At 38.7% G+C, this 17,398-nt stretch overlaps 1 protein-coding gene across 1 annotated transcript in view; it reads right to left on the bottom strand.

Moving 5' to 3' along the window:
• Nucleotides 1-5,451, bottom strand: part of IL1RL1 (interleukin 1 receptor like 1) — a 41,136-nt gene extending 35,685 nt beyond the window's left edge. The window contains exon 1 of the mRNA XM_009236697.4: nt 5,355-5,451. The gene's annotated coding sequence lies outside the window, so the exon portion shown is untranslated. The remainder of the gene's footprint in view (nt 1-5,354) is intronic.
• Between the last annotated feature and the right edge of the window lie 11,947 nt (nt 5,452-17,398).

The raw sequence follows: 17,398 nt of genomic DNA, 5'->3' as shown, positions 1-17,398 counted from the left end.
ATTCTCCTGCCTCAGCCTCCCGAGTAGCTGGGACTACAGGTGCCCGCCACCACGCCCAGCTAATTTTTTGTATTTTTAGTAGAGATGGGGTTTCACCGTGTTAGCCAGGATGGTCTTGATCTCCTGACCTCGTGATCTACCCGCCTCGGCCTCCCAAAGTGCTGGAATTACAGGCGTGAGCCACCGTGCCCAGCCGAAACATTTTAACTTTAAAGAAATTGCTCTGATTTTAAAATATTGCCCTTATAAGCAGCTAAGTGTAAATGAAAACATCATTCAATGGAAAATAATAAAAGAAGACATGTAAATAATACAAGTGCTGAGAGAGTTGTACAATTTCAGAATGCTTTGAATCAAATTTCTAAGTTGATCCATCTTGTAAAGGGAGTTTGACACTCAATCAGAGCCAACCTTGCCAATTACAAAGAACTCTTCTTTGGAATCTTGGTTTCTAAGGGTCACACTTTTTGGAATATAATATTTTGTCTCTTAAATAGTCTGTATCTACTACTAATAAATAGTAGCTGGGTATCCATTTCAAGTAACAGAAGGGAAATGAAATTGTACAATTTTTTTAGGTAATTCTAGGTAATTTTTACATAATTTTAGATAAATCTCCAGGTAATTTTGAAATACTTTTAGTTGAAAATGGGCTGTATTGGATGGTTTGATTGCTTTTTTTAATATATAAATTAAACTCCTAGCTATCTTCCAAGCTGCTGCAAGATGAAATGCTCCTTTCTTTATCTACCTTGTTCTCCCCTTCTCTGAAGAAGGAAATTCTACCATAGGGCCCAGGAACCCGAGCAACTGTGTTACTTATTTTAGATCCTTGGTCATTCTAGATTTCCTCAGGTTCACCGAGAGAATATCTATGCCCACCAGATTATATAAAAAGTCTGAGATGAGGTTTGGGAAATAGGATAAAGATTTATAAACTGGAATTCAGAATGTGGTTTATGGAAAGATTTAAGGTAAATTAACATATCTCAGCTCAGGGACAGACAAGTCTTAGCAGGACTCCTCCTATCAAAGAAATCTTATTTCCATTTTCTTTCCATTTTTCTGTGCTCAAGACATGATTAACTAACTGCAGAGACATGCCAAAGACAATCAAATCCTTTTTTATGTGAATATCAGATTTAAGAATGCTTTCATCATAAGGGTGGAACTAGAAATCAGAGGTGAGTGAATTAGTCCTGGATCTGACCCAGCGACCAGAGGCACAAACCATCACTGGCAGACTGAGATAAGGAGAGGATGAAAGTGGCAGCAAACAGCCTGAAGACAAAGAAAATGGAAAAACCAAAAGAAGCCACGTTTACATTAGACCTCTAATTTCCTGAAAATACTCCCTTAATGAAAGCAGGAACCAAACCCACTTTAAGTAATTCATTTGGTTGCTATGATTGAGGAATGTGTTAGTTTCAAAAATCTTAATGTAGATAATATTTTGAAAAGCTTATTCACTTCGCATGGGGGCTAGTTTTCTAGATAATTCCTCTAAAGGGTGATTTTTCTGGTGTCTTGAGAGTTGGTGTGTACGTTCGTGATCTGGCACAGACTAGTCAGGGAGCACAAAGCAGCTCAGATTTCCAGAAACCACTACTTAAGAAAAAAAGGTGAAAAGAAAAGAAAATAATTTTGAACATTACAACCCCAAATCAGACAAGGTTTTGCTCTAGAAGAAAACAATGATGAGGGAATTCCTCACTAAAGTCTCGGTCTTTACCCATAAGCTCACTGTTCCTAAAGAGTCATGAAATCCAAGAAAACTTGTCCTGAACATGGGCATCAAGAGACTCTGATTTTCTTTATAGTTTGAGGTCTCTGCTCAGATGGTGAATCAAAGACATTCAAGTATAGTGTGGGGTTCTTTCAGCCAAGATTGCAGCAAAAGGTACATGATATTTTCTGATCATAATGCCCCAGAGTGAAGAGGAATTATAGAAATGCTGACTGGTCCTGTGGGTAGACAGGGAGAGTGGGGATTTGGGAGGATGACCGGCAACCCCAGGGGGATCCACATCATCCCATTCCTTTTCCCTACGGCATACATCCCCATCCAGGGAGCCTCAGTTGGGTGGCAGTGGGGCTGAGAAGGCAGAGGCCCCATTACTCAATGACTCGTGCCTCAGACACTCCATCACACTTTGACTGCAAGGCTCCTGAGAGGAAGGCATAGGATGTGCGGAATCCTAATTAGGGAAAAAAAGCCAGACTAGCAGTACCAAGGGAAAGCAAAGAGAGAAAGCAGATAAACTGTAAGTTTGCCTTTCTTCATGGCCCAGGACACACAGCTCTTCTGAGCAAATAACTCAGAATGTTCCTGCACCCAACTATCACCAGACACCTGCAAGTAAGCTCACTACAACCTTGGCATTATCAGTACTGCACATAGCCCCCTGGAGCCCAGGAACTATCCTATAAATATCCAGCAAGCCTTTGTTTCTTTGCCGTCAGCTCCTCTCTGGCTGTGCTGCCCATTGCAACCTTGTAATGTATTTTCATACTTTCTCTAATAAATCTGCGTTTCTTTATCTACAACTGTCTTAGTAAATTCTTTCGCCCCTGTACCACCAGACGAGATAGTTGTCGCTCACCTATGACAGGGAAGTCTTTGTTCCAATCATAGAATGGGCTCAAAATTGGCCACTGATATCCACACTAAAGTCATGTTGAACTAAGTTGTCACAAGACAAAAGTGGTCTTAGGTAGGATCTGCAGTTGTTGAAATCCAAGACTACCCACCCACCTGATAAGTTATCAAGTCTTCTCTAAATCTCAATTACATCCTGGTGGACACCATCTTTATTCTCTGTTTTTCCATTAGGATAGCATCCCCTTCTACCCAGGGCTCAGACACACCCAACTCCAGAGCCAATCCCACAGACTCAGCCCAGCCACACACATGCCCATGTTTAGTCTTGCTGTAGGGGGCCTGGGGCCCTCACCAGCATTGGTTGGAAGTACAGGATTGGAGTCAGCAAGGACTTGGTTTCATCCCTACTTCACAGCACTATCATCGTAAGAATGGCAGGATGTGGTGTGTGGAAAGTGCTTGTCTCAGGGTCTGGCACATAGCAGTCTCAGTAAGTGTCAATTGCTGCTGCTGCTGCTATGTTATTCCAAGTGTGCTAAGGACAAATACATCCTAGACAAGTTGGAGCCATCCTACTTGGCCCACAAATATTTTAAAGATGTTTCTGTCATCACCCCATTTCTCCATTCTCCTCTGTGTCTGAGCCAAGGCCTCAGCCCCTATTCAGAATCCAGACGCCCTGCCTAACTAGCCATTTCCTTTCTCTTTCTTGGAACTGGACTCTTGATTGCTGTTAGATTTTTGTTCTAGAACCAGAGGGATCTTTTCCACCAACCTGTAGTAGGACCCTACTGTACACGCACGCGCATGCAAGCGCGCGTGCGTGCGCGCGCGCACACACACACTCGTGCACACACACATGCATGCTCCCACAGTGTTGGCATCGCCACTGTTGTAAGACTCCTGCATTGCATCCCCCAACCAGACTGCATTTGCCCTTGGACACGGATGTCAGCCTGGCTCAAAGTCATCACCCAAATCCTTGGGGGGGGCTGTCCTTTGCAATTGTCTGCCTCTGCACTCCTAGAAAACCAGGAAGTATGGAGGAGTGGCCAGAGAAATATAAACCCTTGTGATTTTAGGGCAAATATTTTAAAGGACATAGATGAAGAGTTCTCCTAGAGGAAAAACAGGTATCTGAAAACTGAAGACACCCCACATACACTTGAGCTGTGCAGCCACATCTCCAAACACAGAGGCACCCAAGTAGAAAAGTAACTTGGAATCAATCTCCTCACCTAAACAATGCATTCAAGAACAGAAAGAACCCCAGGTCCTGCTGGGGATCCTGTAACATTCAAGTCAGCAGTCACAGCAGCATATCTACAGGGCACAGAGATAAAAGTTCCCAGAGTGGGGAACGAAAAAAATAAGGACAATGATGAGGTCTGACATCATTAAGTGTTGACTGCTGGCTGAGTAATGCACTAAACACTTACACTCATTTAACCTTCAGAAACCACCCTCTGAACATGATATTAGTACTAATATGCTGGTCACCTCTTTGTAAGCAAGGAACCCAAGATTTAAAGACATAGATGAGTTGCCTAATGTCATGCAACAAGTAACTGTAAGAGCAGGAATTAAATGCAGATCTGCATTAGTCCAGAGCTTCCTGTCTCCAACCCTATGCATGGAATAGCCAAAATGAGATGATCATGTTCATAATGGTATTCAGGAACAATGGCATGTGAATAGTTTGGCCTCAGGATCTAGTAGGAGAACTGATATAGCCAGACAGAAACATGCCTCCAATTTCCTTATGCCTGGAAGAAATTATAAGCAAAAACTGGCATTCAGTGGACCAAGCTTTGAGGGCCAGTTCTGCCATGTTTACCTCTGCACTCTCTGTTGAAGTAGCCTTCAGAGAGAAGAAGAATGGAGCCACCAAGCAGAGGATCAAAGCAGGCATCCGCAACAAACTTGAACTTACATCAGTCATTCACTCCCCACCCCTCCGGAAACAATGGCCCTCACTCAGGAGGGCCTTCTCATATCCACATATCCACCCCTCTCATGTCCCTTCTCTATTTTCTTCTTGCAGATAGGTACGACCCTGCTTCCTCACCCATTTTGGCCAGCAGCCTCTTGCTTCATTTGTTTTGTTTTTTTCCTTCATCTCCGTCTGAGTAGATTACACTGCTGGATTTTGTGGATTTCAGAAAGAATAACTCCGGAATATGAGCACTCTGTGTGTATACTATAAAGCTCCCATCCTTTCTTACCCTCAACCAGGTCTTTTCCAACATGTTAGACCAAAGTCCCGTATTACACAAACAAGATTTCAAGGGATTTCATCAACCTGTACCATGATTTTCCCATTGGTAATACTACTTTTGTCACAAGCAAAATTGATAACAATGATTATTACTGTTATAATGTTATAATATTATTATATATTATATATATTTAAATATATAATATAATATATTACATATAAATATAATATATATTTTTTATATATAAATATAATATATATATTTTATATATAAATATAATATATAATATTTATATATAAATATAATATATATTATATATAAATATATATTTTATATATTATATAATTTTATTATATATAATATATAATTGTTAAAATGTTATAACATTATTATATATTATATATTATCATAACATACAATGTTATAATAATATAACAATGAATATTATTGTTATAATGACCTAAATTTGTATGTGAAAACGTTGTTCCCTTTGAGATAAAAGTATTTTTGAAAAACACCCCAAAGGCACTTACCCTCACTGGGTTGTACTTGAGTTCTTTCTTCCTCAACTTTCTGCACACAGTTCATAACTCGGAAAGCCAATTTCTCTAACAGCTTTATAGCTTTGCTAAATACAACAGCCACCCTCTCTTTAAAAACCTCCCATTTTCTTTATCAGTTAAGAGACAGGAACCAGGTTGCTGATAAGCTGAACCCAATGATCACACTGTTAACAAATGTTAACTGCAGTTTTCACCACATTCTCCTCTATTTGAAAGATCTTTAATGAAGTTCTATTTCCAATTTTTACCTTATCTCTATAGATGGTTACATTTTGTCTGAACTATATTTTGCCTTCTTCATGAGTGACTTTCTCAGCAAAACCTCCCCAACTCCATGTAGGTGGCAGGTCACTCATTTCCCTTAACGCGAGTTGGTAGTTGTAACTTCCCTATAGTCACATTTCTAAGAACAACAGTACCCATTTCTGCAGCAAATTGTTTATTTGGTGTTTCTTTCTTTCTTTCTTTCTTTCTTTTTTTTTTTTTTTGAGGCAAGGCCTCACTGTATCACCCAGCCAGGCTGGAGTGCAGTAGCACAATATCAGCCCACTCTGCAGCAAGTTTTGTAATTGATGCCTCGTTGGCAATGTTTTTGAAAACTTTGACACATCTCGTGTGCTTAAGTGTACACCAGGCTCTGTGTGCAGTAATTTGGTATGTGCTATCCCATGCAATCCTCAGAAGCTTACAGGATCCTGCCTCAGAGAGGAGAATTACCTTACCCAAGGTAGCACCAGTACAAGGGAAATCCAGGATCCAAAATGTCTATGCCTGGGCTTTTTCCACGTGCCCCAGATGGCCTATCTCAGGTGGTTGTAATAGAGATTTATGGACATGTGCTGCAATTATTAGAATTCTGGATAAACTAACCTTAATTATGTAATTTTTAAAAATATTGGTGACTTTCAAATAATCAGGATGTGCCATCTGCCAGAGTCCTCCCTAATATAATAGAGCATGATATTTAGGGAGAGCACAGCCTAGTTTTCCTCTTCCCAGCTGCTTGACTTTGGGCAAATTCTCTAACCTCTCTCTCGTGTGAAGGGTATTGTTGTCAATATTAAATCAATAACCTACAGATGGTGTCATCCATATTAATGAAATACTAGTGATTTTCTGCTCTATCATATACCCATCCTATCACACCCAGTGCAATTCTGTTTAAAATAAAAACAAACCTTCTGGCCGAGTATGGTAGCTCACGCCTATAATCCCAACAGTCTGGCCAACATGGTGAAACCCCGTCTCTACTAAAGTACAAAAATTAGCTATGTGTGATGGTGCACACCTGTAATCCCAGCTACTCAGGAGGCTAAGGCATGAGAATTGCTTGAACCTGGGAGTCAAAGGTTGCAGTGAGCCAAGATTGCACCACTGCACTCCAGCCTTGGTGACAGAGTGAGACTCTGTCTCAAAAACAAACAAAAAACCCTTTAAAATGTATTTGAAAAGATGGAATGATTCATAATATGTACCATATCTAAACACCATGTTTATGTCAAGAGACTAACAAAACCTGGGTAGCACCTGACATTCAATCTTTAACATCTCTGAAGCTCATTTTGGTTTGAGTGCAGAGCTAAGATGTCTTCTCTGTGTGAATACAACCTCACCTCCCCCACCCCCGCCTCAACACACAGACAAATGAACAGCTGTGTATACTCTCCTTTTTTTGTGGATTTGTGTCAAGATGCTCATCCCACCAGGTGAGCTAGATCACGTTTTCTCCTTACCTAGGGTCACTATACATAAAAGATGAAAATCTACATCGAGGAGATAATGGTAGACTCATTTGCGTACTATGCAGTCTTTAGGTGGATTATGACTTCATAAGATCATCAATCATTTATTCTCCACTGCTAGAGACCCAGAGAAAATATGCCTAAGTAATACACAAAACAATACTTATTGATGTCCCCAATATTGTGTCAGGCACTGTGAGAGGTGCAAGAGAAGATGAGACTCATTCCTGACCTCGAAGAACTAAACTAAAAACCATGGGAAAAGAGGGGTGGGGACAGGGATGTAGGATTTTACAAATCTGCAAATTTAAGATTTTTTGGTTTTTTTTGAGATGGAGTTTCACTCTTGTTGCCCAGGCTGGAGTGCAATGGCACAATCTCAGCTCACCGCAACCTCCGCCTCCCAGGTTCAAGTGATTCTCCTGCCTCAGCCTCCCTAGTAGCTGAGATTACAGGCACCTGCCACCACTCCCCGCTAATTTTGTATTTTTAGTAGAGACGGAGTTTCTCCATGTTGGTCAGGCTGGTTTCAAACTCACGACCTCAGATGATCCACCGGCCTTGGCCTCCCAAAGTGCCAGGATTACAGGCATGAGCCACTGCCCCGTCCTTAAGATTTAAATTATACAGAAATTTACAGCAATCAGAATATTTTTTAAATTATGGTATGTTATCAAGAGACTATAAAGTAGTCTTTACTCAGGAGTATAGCTTTTTGGCCTGGCACAGGGGCTTCTGGCACTTTGGGAGGCCAAGGCAGGAGGATCACTTGAGGCCAGGAGTTTGAGACCAGCCTGGGCAACACAGTGAGATTTTGTCTCTACACAAAAATTTTTAAATAGAGTGGAACTTAAAACTTTTTTTTTTCTAGCATGGTTGAGATACAGTTCTATCCTAGTTCTAGATTTCTTAATATCCTTCACATTACATGAGAATCATGGCAGCAGTATTTAGAAACTTGAACCATATCCACTGTGGAACTTATCCTTCAGTCTCTATCATTGGCATTTACATACTTGATTGCCATCAAAATGAATAATGCCATTTTCAGTGTTCCCATAAATAGTTATCAAATCCAGGGAGACTAACATCCATCAAGGTCCTCCTGAATTAGTAATAAAAAAGGCCACATCCGAATGCAGGCATGAGGACCTGAGCAGCCATGGGCAGCTTGATGAAGTTTCTCTTGAATGATCCCTCTATGCTAGGGTTCTGCAAAATGTGGAATTCAGACTCCTGCTGCTGTACCCACCTGTCAGGGAGAGACTAGGCAAGCCTGTAAGGGGCCAAGTCCTGCTCCGCTGTAAGGATCGCTCCCCAGGGGTGGAGATCTTTAATGGTGCACCCCAAGTATGGTTTGCTCACAGGCCATGACCCCTCTTGGAGGCAACTCTCCTTAATGAAAGTGCCCTAGAACCTAAGGAGGGCAGAACACCATCTGCGACAATTCATCAATCAATGACCTGAAAGGAAAGATCAAAGTTAGCCAAACTTATTTGACTGAAATGAGAATAACATACCATGCTCCTGGAAAAGCAGAAAAATGGGGTTTGTGCACACACATGTGTGCTCAAGTACTTGTTTGTGTGTGCACACAGAGGGTTGTGTCCACATGGAGAGGACATCTGAGCTCTGCACCCAAACTAAATGAATTTTCGTAATGTTGAAAATTGTCCTAAATCGGCAAAACCAAAAGATTAGCTGGTCTTCCTTGCACTTTGAAGAAACAAGTTCAGGTCCAATACCAATTCCACAGCTTATGACAACCCAGAGTCCCCTCATGACATCTGCTGATTTCTGGGGCTCATTTTCTCCAAGATCCTGTGTCTCAAGCTCCAGGAGTCCCATCTCTGTTCCACTCAGCATCAGCCCAAATCTCAGTCCCCTCTCCAGTTTGCAAAAGACATCCATTTACACCAAACATTTCTAAAATATGGTGTACCTAGCTAAAGATTCGCACATCACATGGAAGACCTGATGGCCTCCTACCATCCAGCAGGTCCTCTTCCTCCTCTCCTCTCCCCTGCTTATCACCCCTCTTCCCTTGCAGAGGTACTTGGGAGCACTTGAGTTCTTTCCAGTGCTTGTCACTGAATGGCCTCAGCCCAAATTCACCAAGGTACTAGGCAGCTAGAAAGCTTTATCTCTTTTAGAAAGAAGGCAGATAGTCCAGGTGTGGTGGCTCATGCCTGCAATGCCAGCACTTTGGGAGGCCGAGGTGGGTGGATAACCTGAGGTCAGGAGTTCAAGACCAGCCTGACCAAGATGGTGAAATCCTGTCTTTACTAAAAATACAAAAATGAACCGGGTGTAGTGGCAGATGCCTGTTATCCCAGCTACTCAGGAGGCTGAGGCAGGAGAATTGCTTGAACCTGGGAGGCGGAGGTTGCAGTGAGCCAAGATCCTGCCATTGTACTCCAGCCTGGGCAACAAGAGTGAAACTCTGGCTAAAAAAAAGAAAGGAAAGAAGGAAAGGAAAGGGAAGGGAAGGGAAGGGAAGGGAAGGGAAGGGAAGGGAAGGGAAGGGAAGGGAAGGGAAGGGAAGAAGGGAAGGGAAGGGAAGGGAAGGGAAGGGAAGGGAAGGGAAGGGAAGGGAAGGGAAGGGAAGGGAAGGAAGAAAGAAAAAGAGATGGCAAATCCATTTTTCTCTGTCACATTTACCTTTGCTTCACCTTCATGTCTGCATGAGTCGCCTTTCCCTCACTTCTAGAACATTCCCTCTTCTTATTTGGTTGCTTTAACCCATTAAATATGGTGTCTAGTAAAACCTACTCCTTTATTCTCTTGAGGAGTATAGTTTTTTAAAAAGTAGAAAAGTCATAAATACAAATGTCTGAATGGCTTATACAGGAATTCTAGCATCTATGAAAGAAACAAAACTGAAGGAGAATGCGTTTTAACCCAGAAAATTCTAATCAAACCTAATACATAGCCAGAAACTTTACCTTCTCTTAAGATTAGCCCTGTGTGTCTTTACCACACCCCTCACTCAGAATGCTTGTTCTCATGAGATTCAACAGGAAGCAAAAACTCAACCTTATTTTATGGTTACACCATACTATGTGCATTCAGATCTTTCATGATTCTATAATGGGTAAAAAATCTTCCTGCGTTCAGAAGTTAAATTGGCTGTTTTTTATTTTACTGAGGCAGTTAGCCTTAATAATTGGCTCCTATTTGTCTGAATATGAACTGTAGGGATCAAAGACTTTGCTGTATTCATTCTCTTTCTTGTCCACTCTTTGAGAAGTTAAAAATTAAACAAGGCATGAAAGCTAGTGTGTTTCACTCTTCCCCCTTACGCCTATTCCAAAGTTCAGAAAAAGTCAATGTTTAGTTAAGAGTTAACAGAGGTGCTTGATTTTGAGTTTGTGGAATAGAAGTTATGTTAAAGCCACATATTCACCCGGAAGAAAAAAAAATAATTTTGGTAAAGAATTAGATTTTTATATTCTCTCTCTCTCTCTCTCTCACACACACACACACACACACACACACAATTGCCCCTTCCTTCCTCATCCTTCTTTTGCTCATTAAGCAAAAAAAAAAGTTTACTCAATGGTTTCTATAAAACACATTTAGATCTTTCCACGTTTTAACAGGATTCACATGTCCCCCATCAGCCTTGAATAGTTTAAGCAAAAGAATGAGCAACTGGGTAGCTAGAAATTGTGAGTTGTCACAAAAAATACCTTTAATAGCTGTGGCAGGCAGCCTCCAAGATGGCCCCATGATCTCTGCACCCTGGCGTTAACATCCTTGTGTAGTCTTTTCCCTCACTGTACCAGATCAGGTCTATGTCATCAATATAATATGGAATAAGTGATCGCATGCCATTTCCAAGATTAGATTATGAAAGGCATCCTGTACTCGTCTGGGACTCTGTCTCTTGAATCACCCCCTCTGAGAGAAGCCATCTCGAGGGCAGCCCCAGAGAGTGCTCCACACGGGCAGGTCCTGAAGCCTCCTGCCAACAGCCACATGAGTGACCCTACCAGCAAGTCCCTCAGTTGCAGTCAAGTCTTCAGAGATGACAAAGTGTAGTCAACAGCTTGACCACAACTTCATGAGCAACCCCGAGGGAGAACCACCAAGCTAGGTCACTGTCAGATTCCTGACCCTCAGGAACCATGTGAGACAACAAAGGTTTACTGTTTAAGCTGATAAATTTTAGAGTGATTTGTTATGGCACGATAGATCCCTAATAGTTCCTGGAAAATGAAGTTATACTACATTCTTTGTGGATCTAACAGCAAATACGTAGAAGTCAGGGGTACTTGCTAGTAAGAAATGACTTGATCTCCATGGGGTTTTTTTTTGGTACTGTATTTCCCTTACAAAGTAAGCAAAAATTCAACTGCTACTCCTACTCAGAAGGCCTTTTAGTGTCTGTGATGTCAGGAAGCCATTTCTCTTGTAACTCTGGAGTTTCTGTTATCAGAGGAAACGTCCAATCTTACAGATTGTTCCACAGATATTAAAAGTACCCTTTCCCTAGTCTGATCAGATAAAGTCTCTCCGTTCTACACGGTCATGCTGTTTATTCAACAGATCTTTGTTCATGGATCAGAAGGAAACACATTTGTTTTGTCAAGAAAGCAACATTTCACCACAATGCCCTCACAATCGGGGGTCTTCTCCAAGTTACCACTGGTCAGCAGCAGCGTCTAAGAGACCTCAGGGAGACAGATCTCTATGAACCCTGAGGGGACACTCAGCGTCCTGCAGGCAATAGCGGTTGTGTTAGCAAAGGCAAGCATTTGTAAGAACAGTGGGTGAAGGACGGACCCCTTGGGCAGCAGTCCATGCTTTGTGCAGACAGTCTTCTCTTTGATCAGAAATGTTCCGATGATGCAATGCCTTCCTGCTGTAGTGGCTCTTGTGCCCTGAAATCTCAAACAAGCACTTTGCCTTATGACATGGTAAGAGCATAAAAGGAAAATCTGATCTGTAGGTTACATTCTCAGTGTTTTCCCTGTGTGGTGACTTTCATGCTTTGGTGTCTCAAATATCCTCTCTGCTTCTCCCATTGTAAGAACATGAGAGGAAAGGCTGATCTGTAGATCGTGTTCTCACTCTTTCCTCCTGTTGAAATGTTGAAATAAATGTCAACATTTTCCTTCATGGCTATATTTCTTCTAAAACCTAGAACCTTAGAAACTTCTATCTGGGGCTGGTAAAAATTTAAAGATGTCCTTGGTTTTGCTGAAATTACCCAGTCCTGTCAATATGCATGACAGAATATCCTCTGAGATCAAGTCCAGATATTTTGAAGCATTACAAGAAAATTTGGATTTAGGAGGGAAAGGAGATTAGGAAAGGGGGAAAAAAGGTGATTTCACAGGGACCACAGGCATGCGTTTTCAGGAAGGATTTTAGTCATCCACTTAAAACTGTTTTGCTTCAAAGTTATGTCCAGTTCTCTAGAAATTGATGACACATTTTTAAAACAATAGCTTATTTTCCAAAGTACTTGTGTAACATGTAGCACATAAGATCTAACAGGCACTGCCCTTCAGTCTGAAGCACACAGCACCAGAGTAGTGGGGCACAAAAGTCACTTAAAAATTATTGATTTATATCAGTAATGCTCAGTTAATAAGTTTTAAAATGTATAGAATACTACAAATGAAAAAATTCTCATACCCTAATACTCAGAGATAATTATAGTCTAACATACCCACATATTTTCTGCTGGCCTTATTTCTTAGAGTGTATGTGGATATAATTGTGCAAGATATATATATATGTATATATGTACAAATATTATATATACACAATAGAAATGCAAAACTTTCCGAGAGACACAAAAGGAAACAAGTGAATGAAGAGTCATGTCATGCTTCTAGAGAAGACTCAGTAATAAGATTCATAATGAACTTTTTTGGAAGTTGACGAAATAATTCTAAAACCAAAATGAAGCATAAAGGAAAATGGCAAAGCTAACTTCTCACTAAGTGCCTGTGTGTGCCACACACGTGTTCCACCCACACACTCATCATAATAAACTTATAATATAGGGACTACTATTACCCTTACTATACAGATAAGAAAACTGAGCCGCACCAAAGTAAATAAATTTGCTGGGTCACATTGCCAGTCAGCTAAGAAGCTGGGATTTGAACCCAGGCACAATGAAAGTGAAGCCTGCACTATTATCCAAAATCTGCATTGCTTGTCAATTTTCCAGAAATACTTAAGATCAGTCAGGAAAATATGAAAAATAGTAAAAGATTAGGAGAATGGATGATTTCTCCTTGAGCCTACTGTTGTCCTACAGATATTCCTCTGTAGATATTCCTACAGATATTCTCTTTTGAGCCTACTGTTGTCCAGTAAAGTCTCAGTAATTAAAATAATATAGAACAGCCACAGGAGGAGAGAGACAACTTATAAGAACAGAATAAAACATCTAGAAACCAATGGAGCATTAATAGGAATTTATCACAAGATTCAACATGTTGAAAAAGTCAGTATATCAAACCTTAGAGAAAGAATAGGCTTTAAATAAATGGTGTTATGACCATTTTATATTTAATTTAAGCATTACAAATGGTTTAATATTATCATTATAAAATATAAACATATAAAAGTAAAGTTTAATCAGTAAGAAAATTAAATTCCAAATGTATTAGAGATTTAAAAGGAAAAAGAAAAAAGTTAAATCTGTAAGCAGATAGAATTAAGTATTTATTTGGTAATGAGGTAGGAATAATATTGGCCTTCTAAACTCAGTGATAGAGACTGGAATCATAATGTCAAAGACCAAATAAATCTGATCACATCTGAAAATACCATCATAGAGGGCAAGCAAAAAACTGATGAAAATGTTACAAACACACACATATGCATACACATGCACACACACACTCAACACAAATATTTTATAAATTAATAACAGAAAAGACAACAATCTAAACTTTAAAATATGCAAAAGATATAAACTAAATTCAAAAAGGAAGTACAGAGATTTTCAATAAACTAATTAAAATATTATACATCAAAAGAAATAAAAATACAAATTAAAATCAATAAATGTGCCACTTTTACTTATGAAGCTTGGAGGTTTAAAAAAATTATAATAATAATACCCAGATATTTGGAGAGATAATAAGTATATAAACTGCTGCAACCTTTTTAGATGATAATTTGGAAATCTGCATCAAAATACCCCTTAACTCAGCAATTTCTCTTCTATTAATACAGTTGAGATAATCATGGATGTTCAAAAATATTTAGCTGCTCATTCACAACGTTGTAACAATAGCAGGAAAAAACCAAATATAAAAAATAAAGAATTAATATATGGTACTTTAAAATAATAAAATACTTTGCAGTCATCTAAAATGATGTAGAGTAATAATATTTAAATAAATAGAAAATGTTTGTGATATACTTTGTTTAGAGGGCAAGTTTTGTGATTTCTACTTCCAGCCAAGATAGAGTAACAGGAATAAGATTTACCCTCCTGACTTAAATAACTAAACACTGAACAAAACATATGAATCAACGGCTCTCAAGATACAAACATTAGGCAATGGACGATGGTGGACCTTGAGAGATGGGAAGAAAAAAAGAGCCTGACAATTGCCCTGGTTACTGCCTGGAGAGTTTCTGAACTCTGGCAAAGAGAAGAGGAAGAGAGATGAAGTCCAGTGGTCTCTCTGAGATGAGGAATCAGAGCTGGGACTCTGGAAAGGCTAAGGTAACTTGAGTTCACAGAGTACTGAGGAGGCGATCACTACAGAGATATCTGCAGCATCCTCTTCAGTTACTCAACTCAGTACTGATGAGTTCATGCTTCTGAGGAAGTGATCTGTGGTCAAAAAAAGAACCACCCAAAACGATCAGAGGGAACAATTACCACAACTCTTATAGGGTCAGAAATAGTAAATGTGCACACTATTCAAAATGGAAAATGACATAACTCATGAGTTTTGTCTCAATAGTAGTATAAATTAACCACAGACTAAATGTCACTCTGGTTACACATAAAAAAACTTAAAAGGAAGACCCAAAAAGGTCAAACTTGTTTCAGGGCAACATAACAGTAATTCAGAGCATAGCTCAAATATTCATAGAAATACAAAAATATTCAGCACTCAGTATGTTAAAATTAACATTGTCTGGAATACAATAAAAAATTTTCAAGCATAAAAAGGAGCAGAAATATACTACCCTTAATAAAGAGAAGAATCAATCAATCAAAACTAGCAAAGAATTAACATAGATAATATAATTAGTAGAAAAGGACATGAAAACAGCTATTATATCTAAATTCTATATGTGAAAAAAAACTAGATGAAATATCATGTGAAGCAGAGATATGGCAGATTAAAAAAAGACCTAAATAAAACATCTACAGATAAAAGCTACATTTCAGATGAAAAATATATTGTATGGAATAGAAACTACACAAAATAAAATACAGAAAGAAAAAAGATCTGAAAAAAACACAGCATCTGTGCATTGTGGGGAAATTTCGAGTCATCTAATGTAAGTGTAATTGAAGTTCCAGGAGGAAAGGAGTGAACAAAAGGACAGAAAAAAAGTTATGTGAAGAAATAATGCCAAAATATTGCAAATTTGATGAAAAGTATAAAACCCTGAAGTACCCAGAAACTCAAACACTAAAAATAGTGATAAAGAAAAACTCTTAAAAGTGAGAAAAGAAAAAACCATGTTACTACAGAGGAACTAGGGAGAGGGTGACATCAGATTTCTCATCAGAAACAATGCAAGCAGAATAAAATCTTTAAATGACTGAAAGAAAAAGTCACCTTAGAATTTTTTACTTAATAAAAATATTGTTCAAAAGTAAAGATGAAATAAAAACTTTTTCAGACATACAACAGCTGAAGCAATTTGTCAGTAACAGACAAGTACTACAAGACATGTTAAAGGAACGTCCTCCAAGTAGAAAGAACTGATACCAGAGAGAGATCTGATACCAGAGAGAGATCTGATCCACAGAAAGGGATGCAGAGCACCAGAAATGGTAACTATGGGGTAAATAAAAGACTTTTATTTCTTATTGTTTAAATTATTTAAAAGATAATTGATTGTTCAAAGCAAAAGTAATGACAATATAATGTGGGTTTTATAATAGGGGTGCAGAAGCAACATGTATGACAGCAACAGCACAAAGGTCAGAGAAGAGAAATGGAAGTTCACTGTTGTAAAGCTCTTAAATTATCAATGAATTGGTACAATATCACTTGAAGGTGGACTGTGCTATTTAAAGATGTATACTAACTCCAAATAACCCTAGAGAAACCACTACAATATCACAACAAAGAGCTATAGAGAATGATCTTACAAAGGAGAAAATTTGGAATCATAAAAAAAAATACAAGTAATCCAAAATAAGACACAAAAAGGATAAATGAGGAATGAAGAACAGATGGGACAAATAGAAAACAAATAGCAAGAGAAGAATTTTAAGCCCAAACTATCAATCACATTAATGTAAATGATCTCCGAACACCCCAACTAAAAGCTAGAGATTCTCAGATTGGATTTAAAAAGGAAAACCCAACAACATTTTGCCAACAAGAATTCAACTTTAAATACAAAGACACAACAAGGTTCCAAGCAAAAGAAAGAAAAAAGATATTCCATATTAATGCCAATCAAAGCATGGCTGGAGTGGCTATAATAAGATTAGACAAAAATATGCATATTATATATTGCTCTAAAATTATACATAACCAGGAATAAAGAGAGTTATTCTATATATTATATATAACCAGGAATAAAGGGAGTTATTCCATATATTATATATAACCAGGAATAAAGGGAGTTATTCCATATATTATATATAACCAGGAATAAAGAGAGTTATTCCACATATTATATATAACCAGGAATAAAGGGAGTTATTCCATAATGATAAATGGGTCAATTTATCTAAAGAATATAACAATACTGTTTATGCTTCTAATAATTGAGCTTCAAAATACATGAGGAAAAAACTGATAAAAATGAAAGGAGAAATAGAGAAATCTTGAGTTACAATCAGAGATGTCAATATTCTTCTTTCAGTAATTGATAGAGGAAACAGAAAAATCTGTAAAGATATAGAAAATTTGAAAACCATGGTTAAGCAATTAGACCTAATTGATATTTACAGAACTCTCCACCTGACAGCACTGGAGTAAGCACTCTTCTTAAGTATACAAGGATCATTTACCATGAGAGAGCATATTCCAGTCCCAAAACCAAGTCTCAATAAGTTAAATGGATCAAGGCATACAAAGTGTGTTATTTGAC

Source organism: Pongo abelii, chromosome 12 (genome assembly GCF_028885655.2).
Source record: "Pongo abelii isolate AG06213 chromosome 12, NHGRI_mPonAbe1-v2.0_pri, whole genome shotgun sequence".
Classification (NCBI taxonomy): Eukaryota; Metazoa; Chordata; class Mammalia; order Primates; family Hominidae; genus Pongo; species Pongo abelii.
Note: the sequence above shows the minus strand (reverse complement) of the source record. Positions and strands in the feature narration are given on the sequence as shown.